The sequence below is a fragment of the Corylus avellana genome, chromosome 10, assembly GCF_965113065.1.
Source record: "Corylus avellana chromosome 10, dhCorAvel1.hap1.2, whole genome shotgun sequence".
Lineage (NCBI taxonomy): Eukaryota > Viridiplantae > Streptophyta > Magnoliopsida > Fagales > Betulaceae > Corylus > Corylus avellana.
In genome coordinates, this window is record NC_142499.1 from 12,128,346 (window position 1) to 12,142,133 (window position 13,788).

Sequence of the window (13,788 nt, forward strand, 5' to 3'; positions counted from 1 at the left end):
CCTAGGCCGAACAAAATGGTCGGATGCGAAGTGAAATTTTTTCGCTCGAAATTTTACGAGCATGTGCGGAACTTCTAGGCAATCATATCGGCAGGTGACACGAAGTGATTGGAGTTCGTTTGCCCCCCCATTTTCTTTAACGAACGATAACTTTTTCTGAAAATAACAAGTGCCCCGATCCCGGCCGAAACGACTCGAATTACACTTCGAGACCCGCCGACATGATCGCAACGATGCACAGTGCACCCTCGTAAATTTTCGGGACGTTGTATTTTTTCACAACCAGGACCGAAACCCTAGGTCGAACAAAATGGTCGGATGCGAAGTGAAATTTTTTCGCTCGAAATTTTACGAGCATGTGCGGAACTTCTAGGCAATCATATCGGCAGGTGACACGAAGTGATTGGAGTTCGTTTGCCCCCCCATTTTCTTTAACGAACGATAACTTTTTCTGAAAATAACAAGTGCCCCGATCCCGGCCGAAACGACTCGAATTACACTTCGAGACCCGCCGACATGATCGCAACGATGCACAGAGCACCCTCGTAAATTTTCGGGACGTTGTATTTTTTCACAACCAGGACCGAAACCCTAGGCCGAACAAAATGGTCGGATGCGAAGTGAAATTTTTTCGCTCGAAATTTTACAAATATGTGCAGAACTTCTAGGAAATTATATCGGCAGGTGACACGAAGTGATTCGAGTTCGTTTGCCCCTCCATTTTCTTTAACGAACGATAACTTTTTCTGAAAATAACAAGTGCCCCGATCCCGGCCGAAACGACTCGAATTACACTTCGAGACCCCCCGACATGATCGCCACAATGCACAGAGCACCCTCGTAAATTTTCGGGACGTTGTATTTTTTCACAACCAGGACCGAAACCCTAGGCCGAACAAAATGGTCGGATGCGAAGTGAAATTTTTTCGCTCGAAATTTTGCGAGCATGTGCGGAACTTCTAGGCAATCATATCGGCAGGTGACACGAAGTGATTCGAGTTCGTTTGCCCCCCCATTTTCGTTAAGGAACGATAACTTTTTCTGAAAATAACAAGTGCCCCGATCCCGGCCGAAACGACTCGAATTACACTACGAGACCCGCCGACATGATCGCAACGATGCACAGAGCACCCTCGTAAATTTTCGGGACGTTGTATTTTTTCACAACCAGGACCGAAACCCTAGGCCGAACAAAATGGTCGGATGCGAAGTGAAATTTTTTCGCTCGAAATTTTACAAATATGTGCAGAACTTCTAGGAAATTATATCGGCAGGTGACACGAAGTGATTCGAGTTCGTTTGCCCCTCCATTTTCTTTAACGAACGATAACTTTTTCTGAAAATAACAAGTGCCCCGATCCCGGCCGAAACGACTCGAATTACACTTCGAGACCCCCCGACATGATCGCCACAATGCACAGAGCACCCTCGTAAATTTTCGGGACGTTGTATTTTTTCACAACCAGGACCGAAACCCTAGGCCGAACAAAATGGTCGGATGCGAAGTGAAATTTTTTCGCTCGAAATTTTGCGAGCATGTGCGGAACTTCTAGGCAATCATATCGGCAGGTGACACGAAGTGATTCGAGTTCGTTTGCCCCCCCATTTTCGTTAAGGAACGATAACTTTTTCTGAAAATAACAAGTGCCCCGATCCCGGCCGAAACGACTCGAATTACACTACGAGACCCGCCGACATGATCGCAACGATGCACAGAGCACCCTCGTAAATTTTCGGGACGTTGTATTTTTTCACAACCAGGACCGAAACCCTAGGCCGAACAAAATGGTCGGATGCGAAGTGAAATTTTTTCGCTCGAAATTTTACAAATATGTGCAGAACTTCTAGGAAATTATATCGGCAGGTGACACGAAGTGATTCGAGTTCGTTTGCCCCCCCATTTTCTTTAACGAACGATAACTTTTTCTGAAAATAACAAGTGCCCCGATCCCGGCCGAAACGACTCGAATTACACTTCGAGACCCCCCGACATGATCGCCACAATGCACAGAGCACCCTCGTAAATTTTCGGGACGTTGTATTTTTTCACAACCAGGACCGAAACCCTAGGCCGAACAAAATGGTCGGATGCGAAGTGAAATTTTTTCGCTCGAAATTTTGCGAGCATGTGCGGAACTTCTAGGCAATCATATCGGCAGGTGACACGAAGTGATTCGAGTTCGTTTGCCCCCCCATTTTCGTTAAGGAACGATAACTTTTTCTGAAAATAACAAGTGCCCCGATCCCGGCCGAAACGACTCGAATTACACTACGAGACCCGCCGACATGATCGCAACGATGCACAGAGCACCCTCGTAAATTTTCGGGACGTTGTATTTTTTCACAACCAGGACCGAAACCCTAGGCCGAACAAAATGGTCGGATGCGAAGTGAAATTTTTTCGCTCGAAATTTTACAAATATGTGCAGAACTTCTAGGAAATTATATCGGCAGGTGACACGAAGTGATTCGAGTTCGTTTGCCCCCCCATTTTCTTTAACGAACGATAACTTTTTCTGAAAATAACAAGTGCCCCGATCCCGGCCGAAACGACTCGAATTACACTTCGAGACCCGCCGACATGATCGCAACGATGCACAGTGCACCCTCGTAAATTTTCGGGACGTTGTATTTTTTCACAACCAGGACCGAAACCCTAGGCCGAACAAAATGGTCGGATGCGAAGTGAAATTTTTTCGCTCGAAATTTTACGAGCATGTGCGGAACTTCTAGGCAATCATATCGGCAGGTGACACGAAGTGATTGGAGTTCGTTTGCCCCCCCATTTTCTTTAACGAACGATAACTTTTTCTGAAAATAACAAGTGCCCCGATCCCGGCCGAAACGACTCGAATTACACTTCGAGACCCGCCGACATGATCGCAACGATGCACAGTGCACCCTCGTAAATTTTCGGGACGTTGTATTTTTTCACAACCAGGACCGAAACCCTAGGTCGAACAAAATGGTCGGATGCGAAGTGAAATTTTTTCGCTCGAAATTTTACGAGCATGTGCGGAACTTCTAGGCAATCATATCGGCAGGTGACACGAAGTGATTGGAGTTCGTTTGCCCCCCCATTTTCTTTAACGAACGATAACTTTTTCTGAAAATAACAAGTGCCCCGATCCCGGCCGAAACGACTCGAATTACACTTCGAGACCCGCCGACATGATCGCAACGATGCACAGAGCACCCTCGTAAATTTTCGGGACGTTGTATTTTTTCACAACCAGGACCGAAACCCTAGGCCGAACAAAATGGTCGGATGCGAAGTGAAATTTTTTCGCTCGAAATTTTACAAATATGTGCAGAACTTCTAGGAAATTATATCGGCAGGTGACACGAAGTGATTCGAGTTCGTTTGCCCCTCCATTTTCTTTAACGAACGATAACTTTTTCTGAAAATAACAAGTGCCCCGATCCCGGCCGAAACGACTCGAATTACACTTCGAGACCCCCCGACATGATCGCCACAATGCACAGAGCACCCTCGTAAATTTTCGGGACGTTGTATTTTTTCACAACCAGGACCGAAACCCTAGGCCGAACAAAATGGTCGGATGCGAAGTGAAATTTTTTCGCTCGAAATTTTGCGAGCATGTGCGGAACTTCTAGGCAATCATATCGGCAGGTGACACGAAGTGATTCGAGTTCGTTTGCCCCCCCATTTTCGTTAAGGAACGATAACTTTTTCTGAAAATAACAAGTGCCCCGATCCCGGCCGAAACGACTCGAATTACACTACGAGACCCGCCGACATGATCGCAACGATGCACAGAGCACCCTCGTAAATTTTCGGGACGTTGTATTTTTTCACAACCAGGACCGAAACCCTAGGCCGAACAAAATGGTCGGATGCGAAGTGAAATTTTTTCGCTCGAAATTTTACAAATATGTGCAGAACTTCTAGGAAATTATATCGGCAGGTGACACGAAGTGATTCGAGTTCGTTTGCCCCTCCATTTTCTTTAACGAACGATAACTTTTTCTGAAAATAACAAGTGCCCCGATCCCGGCCGAAACGACTCGAATTACACTTCGAGACCCCCCGACATGATCGCCACAATGCACAGAGCACCCTCGTAAATTTTCGGGACGTTGTATTTTTTCACAACCAGGACCGAAACCCTAGGCCGAACAAAATGGTCGGATGCGAAGTGAAATTTTTTCGCTCGAAATTTTGCGAGCATGTGCGGAACTTCTAGGCAATCATATCGGCAGGTGACACGAAGTGATTCGAGTTCGTTTGCCCCCCCATTTTCGTTAAGGAACGATAACTTTTTCTGAAAATAACAAGTGCCCCGATCCCGGCCGAAACGACTCGAATTACACTACGAGACCCGCCGACATGATCGCAACGATGCACAGAGCACCCTCGTAAATTTTCGGGACGTTGTATTTTTTCACAACCAGGACCGAAACCCTAGGCCGAACAAAATGGTCGGATGCGAAGTGAAATTTTTTCGCTCGAAATTTTACAAATATGTGCAGAACTTCTAGGAAATTATATCGGCAGGTGACACGAAGTGATTCGAGTTCGTTTGCCCCCCCATTTTCTTTAACGAACGATAACTTTTTCTGAAAATAACAAGTGCCCCGATCCCGGCCGAAACGACTCGAATTACACTTCGAGACCCCCCGACATGATCGCCACAATGCACAGAGCACCCTCGTAAATTTTCGGGACGTTGTATTTTTTCACAACCAGGACCGAAACCCTAGGCCGAACAAAATGGTCGGATGCGAAGTGAAATTTTTTCGCTCGAAATTTTGCGAGCATGTGCGGAACTTCTAGGCAATCATATCGGCAGGTGACACGAAGTGATTCGAGTTCGTTTGCCCCCCCATTTTCGTTAAGGAACGATAACTTTTTCTGAAAATAACAAGTGCCCCGATCCCGGCCGAAACGACTCGAATTACACTACGAGACCCGCCGACATGATCGCAACGATGCACAGAGCACCCTCGTAAATTTTCGGGACGTTGTATTTTTTCACAACCAGGACCGAAACCCTAGGCCGAACAAAATGGTCGGATGCGAAGTGAAATTTTTTCGCTCGAAATTTTACAAATATGTGCAGAACTTCTAGGAAATTATATCGGCAGGTGACACGAAGTGATTCGAGTTCGTTTGCCCCCCCATTTTCTTTAACGAACGATAACTTTTTCTGAAAATAACAAGTGCCCCGATCCCGGCCGAAACGACTCGAATTACACTTCGAGACCCGCCGACATGATCGCAACGATGCACAGTGCACCCTCGTAAATTTTCGGGACGTTGTATTTTTTCACAACCAGGACCGAAACCCTAGGCCGAACAAAATGGTCGGATGCGAAGTGAAATTTTTTCGCTCGAAATTTTACGAGCATGTGCGGAACTTCTAGGCAATCATATCGGCAGGTGACACGAAGTGATTGGAGTTCGTTTGCCCCCCCATTTTCTTTAACGAACGATAACTTTTTCTGAAAATAACAAGTGCCCCGATCCCGGCCGAAACGACTCGAATTACACTTCGAGACCCGCCGACATGATCGCAACGATGCACAGTGCACCCTCGTAAATTTTCGGGACGTTGTATTTTTTCACAACCAGGACCGAAACCCTAGGTCGAACAAAATGGTCGGATGCGAAGTGAAATTTTTTCGCTCGAAATTTTACGAGCATGTGCGGAACTTCTAGGCAATCATATCGGCAGGTGACACGAAGTGATTGGAGTTCGTTTGCCCCCCCATTTTCTTTAACGAACGATAACTTTTTCTGAAAATAACAAGTGCCCCGATCCCGGCCGAAACGACTCGAATTACACTTCGAGACCCGCCGACATGATCGCAACGATGCACAGAGCACCCTCGTAAATTTTCGGGACGTTGTATTTTTTCACAACCAGGACCGAAACCCTAGGCCGAACAAAATGGTCGGATGCGAAGTGAAATTTTTTCGCTCGAAATTTTACAAATATGTGCAGAACTTCTAGGAAATTATATCGGCAGGTGACACGAAGTGATTCGAGTTCGTTTGCCCCTCCATTTTCTTTAACGAACGATAACTTTTTCTGAAAATAACAAGTGCCCCGATCCCGGCCGAAACGACTCGAATTACACTTCGAGACCCCCCGACATGATCGCCACAATGCACAGAGCACCCTCGTAAATTTTCGGGACGTTGTATTTTTTCACAACCAGGACCGAAACCCTAGGCCGAACAAAATGGTCGGATGCGAAGTGAAATTTTTTCGCTCGAAATTTTGCGAGCATGTGCGGAACTTCTAGGCAATCATATCGGCAGGTGACACGAAGTGATTCGAGTTCGTTTGCCCCCCCATTTTCGTTAAGGAACGATAACTTTTTCTGAAAATAACAAGTGCCCCGATCCCGGCCGAAACGACTCGAATTACACTACGAGACCCGCCGACATGATCGCAACGATGCACAGAGCACCCTCGTAAATTTTCGGGACGTTGTATTTTTTCACAACCAGGACCGAAACCCTAGGCCGAACAAAATGGTCGGATGCGAAGTGAAATTTTTTCGCTCGAAATTTTACAAATATGTGCAGAACTTCTAGGAAATTATATCGGCAGGTGACACGAAGTGATTCGAGTTCGTTTGCCCCTCCATTTTCTTTAACGAACGATAACTTTTTCTGAAAATAACAAGTGCCCCGATCCCGGCCGAAACGACTCGAATTACACTTCGAGACCCCCCGACATGATCGCCACAATGCACAGAGCACCCTCGTAAATTTTCGGGACGTTGTATTTTTTCACAACCAGGACCGAAACCCTAGGCCGAACAAAATGGTCGGATGCAAAGTGAAATTTTTTCGCTCGAAATTTTGCGAGCATGTGCGGAACTTCTAGGCAATCATATCGGCAGGTGACACGAAGTGATTCGAGTTCGTTTGCCCCCCCATTTTCGTTAAGGAACGATAACTTTTTCTGAAAATAACAAGTGCCCCGATCCCGGCCGAAACGACTCGAATTACACTACGAGACCCGCCGACATGATCGCAACGATGCACAGAGCACCCTCGTAAATTTTCGGGACGTTGTATTTTTTCACAACCAGGACCGAAACCCTAGGCCGAACAAAATGGTCGGATGCGAAGTGAAATTTTTTCGCTCGAAATTTTACAAATATGTGCAGAACTTCTAGGAAATTATATCGGCAGGTGACACGAAGTGATTCGAGTTCGTTTGCCCCCCCATTTTCTTTAACGAACGATAACTTTTTCTGAAAATAACAAGTGCCCCGATCCCGGCCGAAACGACTCGAATTACACTTCGAGACCCCCCGACATGATCGCCACAATGCACAGAGCACCCTCGTAAATTTTCGGGACGTTGTATTTTTTCACAACCAGGACCGAAACCCTAGGCCGAACAAAATGGTCGGATGCGAAGTGAAATTTTTTCGCTCGAAATTTTGCGAGCATGTGCGGAACTTCTAGGCAATCATATCGGCAGGTGACACGAAGTGATTCGAGTTCGTTTGCCCCCCCATTTTCGTTAAGGAACGATAACTTTTTCTGAAAATAACAAGTGCCCCGATCCCGGCCGAAACGACTCGAATTACACTACGAGACCCGCCGACATGATCGCAACGATGCACAGAGCACCCTCGTAAATTTTCGGGACGTTGTATTTTTTCACAACCAGGACCGAAACCCTAGGCCGAACAAAATGGTCGGATGCGAAGTGAAATTTTTTCGCTCGAAATTTTACAAATATGTGCAGAACTTCTAGGAAATTATATCGGCAGGTGACACGAAGTGATTCGAGTTCGTTTGCCCCCCCATTTTCTTTAACGAACGATAACTTTTTCTGAAAATAACAAGTGCCCCGATCCCGGCCGAAACGACTCGAATTACACTTCGAGACCCGCCGACATGATCGCAACGATGCACAGTGCACCCTCGTAAATTTTCGGGACGTTGTATTTTTTCACAACCAGGACCGAAACCCTAGGCCGAACAAAATGGTCGGATGCGAAGTGAAATTTTTTCGCTCGAAATTTTACGAGCATGTGCGGAACTTCTAGGCAATCATATCGGCAGGTGACACGAAGTGATTGGAGTTCGTTTGCCCCCCCATTTTCTTTAACGAACGATAACTTTTTCTGAAAATAACAAGTGCCCCGATCCCGGCCGAAACGACTCGAATTACACTTCGAGACCCGCCGACATGATCGCAACGATGCACAGTGCACCCTCGTAAATTTTCGGGACGTTGTATTTTTTCACAACCAGGACCGAAACCCTAGGTCGAACAAAATGGTCGGATGCGAAGTGAAATTTTTTCGCTCGAAATTTTACGAGCATGTGCGGAACTTCTAGGCAATCATATCGGCAGGTGACACGAAGTGATTGGAGTTCGTTTGCCCCCCCATTTTCTTTAACGAACGATAACTTTTTCTGAAAATAACAAGTGCCCCGATCCCGGCCGAAACGACTCGAATTACACTTCGAGACCCGCCGACATGATCGCAACGATGCACAGAGCACCCTCGTAAATTTTCGGGACGTTGTATTTTTTCACAACCAGGACCGAAACCCTAGGCCGAACAAAATGGTCGGATGCGAAGTGAAATTTTTTCGCTCGAAATTTTACAAATATGTGCAGAACTTCTAGGAAATTATATCGGCAGGTGACACGAAGTGATTCGAGTTCGTTTGCCCCTCCATTTTCTTTAACGAACGATAACTTTTTCTGAAAATAACAAGTGCCCCGATCCCGGCCGAAACGACTCGAATTACACTTCGAGACCCCCCGACATGATCGCCACAATGCACAGAGCACCCTCGTAAATTTTCGGGACGTTGTATTTTTTCACAACCAGGACCGAAACCCTAGGCCGAACAAAATGGTCGGATGCGAAGTGAAATTTTTTCGCTCGAAATTTTGCGAGCATGTGCGGAACTTCTAGGCAATCATATCGGCAGGTGACACGAAGTGATTCGAGTTCGTTTGCCCCCCCATTTTCGTTAAGGAACGATAACTTTTTCTGAAAATAACAAGTGCCCCGATCCCGGCCGAAACGACTCGAATTACACTACGAGACCCGCCGACATGATCGCAACGATGCACAGAGCACCCTCGTAAATTTTCGGGACGTTGTATTTTTTCACAACCAGGACCGAAACCCTAGGCCGAACAAAATGGTCGGATGCGAAGTGAAATTTTTTCGCTCGAAATTTTACAAATATGTGCAGAACTTCTAGGAAATTATATCGGCAGGTGACACGAAGTGATTCGAGTTCGTTTGCCCCTCCATTTTCTTTAACGAACGATAACTTTTTCTGAAAATAACAAGTGCCCCGATCCCGGCCGAAACGACTCGAATTACACTTCGAGACCCCCCGACATGATCGCCACAATGCACAGAGCACCCTCGTAAATTTTCGGGACGTTGTATTTTTTCACAACCAGGACCGAAACCCTAGGCCGAACAAAATGGTCGGATGCAAAGTGAAATTTTTTCGCTCGAAATTTTGCGAGCATGTGCGGAACTTCTAGGCAATCATATCGGCAGGTGACACGAAGTGATTCGAGTTCGTTTGCCCCCCCATTTTCGTTAAGGAACGATAACTTTTTCTGAAAATAACAAGTGCCCCGATCCCGGCCGAAACGACTCGAATTACACTACGAGACCCGCCGACATGATCGCAACGATGCACAGAGCACCCTCGTAAATTTTCGGGACGTTGTATTTTTTCACAACCAGGACCGAAACCCTAGGCCGAACAAAATGGTCGGATGCGAAGTGAAATTTTTTCGCTCGAAATTTTACAAATATGTGCAGAACTTCTAGGAAATTATATCGGCAGGTGACACGAAGTGATTCGAGTTCGTTTGCCCCCCCATTTTCTTTAACGAACGATAACTTTTTCTGAAAATAACAAGTGCCCCGATCCCGGCCGAAACGACTCGAATTACACTTCGAGACCCCCCGACATGATCGCCACAATGCACAGAGCACCCTCGTAAATTTTCGGGACGTTGTATTTTTTCACAACCAGGACCGAAACCCTAGGCCGAACAAAATGGTCGGATGCGAAGTGAAATTTTTTCGCTCGAAATTTTGCGAGCATGTGCGGAACTTCTAGGCAATCATATCGGCAGGTGACACGAAGTGATTCGAGTTCGTTTGCCCCCCCATTTTCGTTAAGGAACGATAACTTTTTCTGAAAATAACAAGTGCCCCGATCCCGGCCGAAACGACTCGAATTACACTACGAGACCCGCCGACATGATCGCAACGATGCACAGAGCACCCTCGTAAATTTTCGGGACGTTGTATTTTTTCACAACCAGGACCGAAACCCTAGGCCGAACAAAATGGTCGGATGCGAAGTGAAATTTTTTCGCTCGAAATTTTACAAATATGTGCAGAACTTCTAGGAAATTATATCGGCAGGTGACACGAAGTGATTCGAGTTCGTTTGCCCCCCCATTTTCTTTAACGAACGATAACTTTTTCTGAAAATAACAAGTGCCCCGATCCCGGCCGAAACGACTCGAATTACACTTCGAGACCCGCCGACATGATCGCAACGATGCACAGTGCACCCTCGTAAATTTTCGGGACGTTGTATTTTTTCACAACCAGGACCGAAACCCTAGGCCGAACAAAATGGTCGGATGCGAAGTGAAATTTTTTCGCTCGAAATTTTACGAGCATGTGCGGAACTTCTAGGCAATCATATCGGCAGGTGACACGAAGTGATTGGAGTTCGTTTGCCCCCCCATTTTCTTTAACGAACGATAACTTTTTCTGAAAATAACAAGTGCCCCGATCCCGGCCGAAACGACTCGAATTACACTTCGAGACCCGCCGACATGATCGCAACGATGCACAGTGCACCCTCGTAAATTTTCGGGACGTTGTATTTTTTCACAACCAGGACCGAAACCCTAGGTCGAACAAAATGGTCGGATGCGAAGTGAAATTTTTTCGCTCGAAATTTTACGAGCATGTGCGGAACTTCTAGGCAATCATATCGGCAGGTGACACGAAGTGATTGGAGTTCGTTTGCCCCCCCATTTTCTTTAACGAACGATAACTTTTTCTGAAAATAACAAGTGCCCCGATCCCGGCCGAAACGACTCGAATTACACTTCGAGACCCGCCGACATGATCGCAACGATGCACAGAGCACCCTCGTAAATTTTCGGGACGTTGTATTTTTTCACAACCAGGACCGAAACCCTAGGCCGAACAAAATGGTCGGATGCGAAGTGAAATTTTTTCGCTCGAAATTTTACAAATATGTGCAGAACTTCTAGGAAATTATATCGGCAGGTGACACGAAGTGATTCGAGTTCGTTTGCCCCTCCATTTTCTTTAACGAACGATAACTTTTTCTGAAAATAACAAGTGCCCCGATCCCGGCCGAAACGACTCGAATTACACTTCGAGACCCCCCGACATGATCGCCACAATGCACAGAGCACCCTCGTAAATTTTCGGGACGTTGTATTTTTTCACAACCAGGACCGAAACCCTAGGCCGAACAAAATGGTCGGATGCGAAGTGAAATTTTTTCGCTCGAAATTTTGCGAGCATGTGCGGAACTTCTAGGCAATCATATCGGCAGGTGACACGAAGTGATTCGAGTTCGTTTGCCCCCCCATTTTCGTTAAGGAACGATAACTTTTTCTGAAAATAACAAGTGCCCCGATCCCGGCCGAAACGACTCGAATTACACTACGAGACCCGCCGACATGATCGCAACGATGCACAGAGCACCCTCGTAAATTTTCGGGACGTTGTATTTTTTCACAACCAGGACCGAAACCCTAGGCCGAACAAAATGGTCGGATGCGAAGTGAAATTTTTTCGCTCGAAATTTTACAAATATGTGCAGAACTTCTAGGAAATTATATCGGCAGGTGACACGAAGTGATTCGAGTTCGTTTGCCCCCCCATTTTCTTTAACGAACGATAACTTTTTCTGAAAATAACAAGTGTCCCGATCCCGGCCGAAACGACTCGAATTACACTTCGAGACCCGCCGACATGATCGCAACGATGCACAGTGCACCCTCGTAAATTTTCTGGACGTTGTATTTTTTCACAACCAGGACCGAAACCCTAGGCCGAACAAAATGGTCGGATGCGAAGTGAAATTTTTTCGCTCGAAATTTTACGAGCATGTGCGGAACTTCTAGGCAATCATATCGGCAGGTGACACGAAGTGATTGGAGTTCGTTTGCCCCCCCATTTTCTTTAACGAACGATAACTTTTTCTGAAAATAACAAGTGCCCCGATCCCGGCCGAAACGACTCGAATTACACTTCGAGACCCCCCGACATGATCGCCACGATGCACAGAGCACCCTCGTAAATTTTCGGGACGTTGTATTTTTTCACAACCAGGACCGAAACCCTAGGCCGAACAAAATGGTCGGATGCGAAGTGAAATTTTTTCGCTCGAAATTTTACGAGCATGTGCGGAACTTCTAGGCAATCATATCGGCAGGTGACACGAAGTGATTGGAGTTCGTTTGCCCCCCCATTTTCTTTAACGAACGATAACTTTTTCTGAAAATAACAAGTGCCCCGATCCCGGCCGAAACGACTCGAATTACACTTCGTGACCCCCCGACATGATCGCCACAATGCACAGAGCACCCTCGTAAATTTTCGGGACGTTGTATTTTTTCACAACCAGGACCGAAACCCTAGGCCGAACAAAATGGTCGGATGCGAAGTGAAATTTTTTCGCTCGAAATTTTGCGAGCATGTGCGGAACTTCTAGGCAATCATATCGGCAGGTGACACGAAGTGATTCGAGTTCGTTTGCCCCCCCATTTTCGTTAAGGAACGATAACTTTTTCTGAAAATAACAAGTGCCCCGATCCCGGCCGAAACGACTCGAATTACACTTCGAGACCCCCCGACATGATCGCCACGATGCACAGAGCACCCTCGTAAATTTTCGGGAAGTTGTATTTTTTCACAACCAGGACCGAAACCCTAGGCCGAACAAAATGGTCGGATGCGAAGTGAAATTTTTTCGCTCGAAATTTTACGAGCATGTGCGGAACTTCTAGGCAATCATATCGGCAGGTGACACGAAGTGATTGGAGTTCGTTTGCCCCACCATTTTCTTTAACGAACGATAACTTTTTCTGAAAATAACAAGTGCCCCGATCCCGGCCGAAACGACTCGAATTACACTTCGAGACCCGCCGACATCATCGCAACGATCCACAGAGCACCCTCGTAAATTTTCGGGACGTTGTATTTTTTCACAACCAGGACCGAAACCCTAGGCCGAACAAAATGGTCGGATGCGAAGTGAAATTTTTTCGCTCGAAATTTTACAAATATGTGCAGAACTTCTAGGAAATTATATCGGCAGGTGACACGAAGTGATTCGAGTTCGTTTGCCCCCCCTTTTTTTTTAACGAACGATAACTTTTTCTGAAAATAACAAGTGCCCCGATCCCGGCCGAAACGACTCGAATTACACTTCGAGACCCGCCGACATGATCGCAACGATGCACAGTGCACCCTCGTAAATTTTCGGGACGTTGTATTTTTTCACAACCAGGACCGAAACCCTAGGCCGAACAAAATGGTCGGATGCGAAGTGAAATTTTTTCGCTCGAAATTTTACGAGCATGTGCGGAACTTCTAGGCAATCATATCGGCAGGTGACACGAAGTGATTGGAGTTCGTTTGCCCCCCCATTTTCTTTAACGAACGATAACTTTTTCTGAAAATAACAAGTGTCCCGATCCCGGCCGAAACGACTCGAATTACACTTCGAGACCCCCC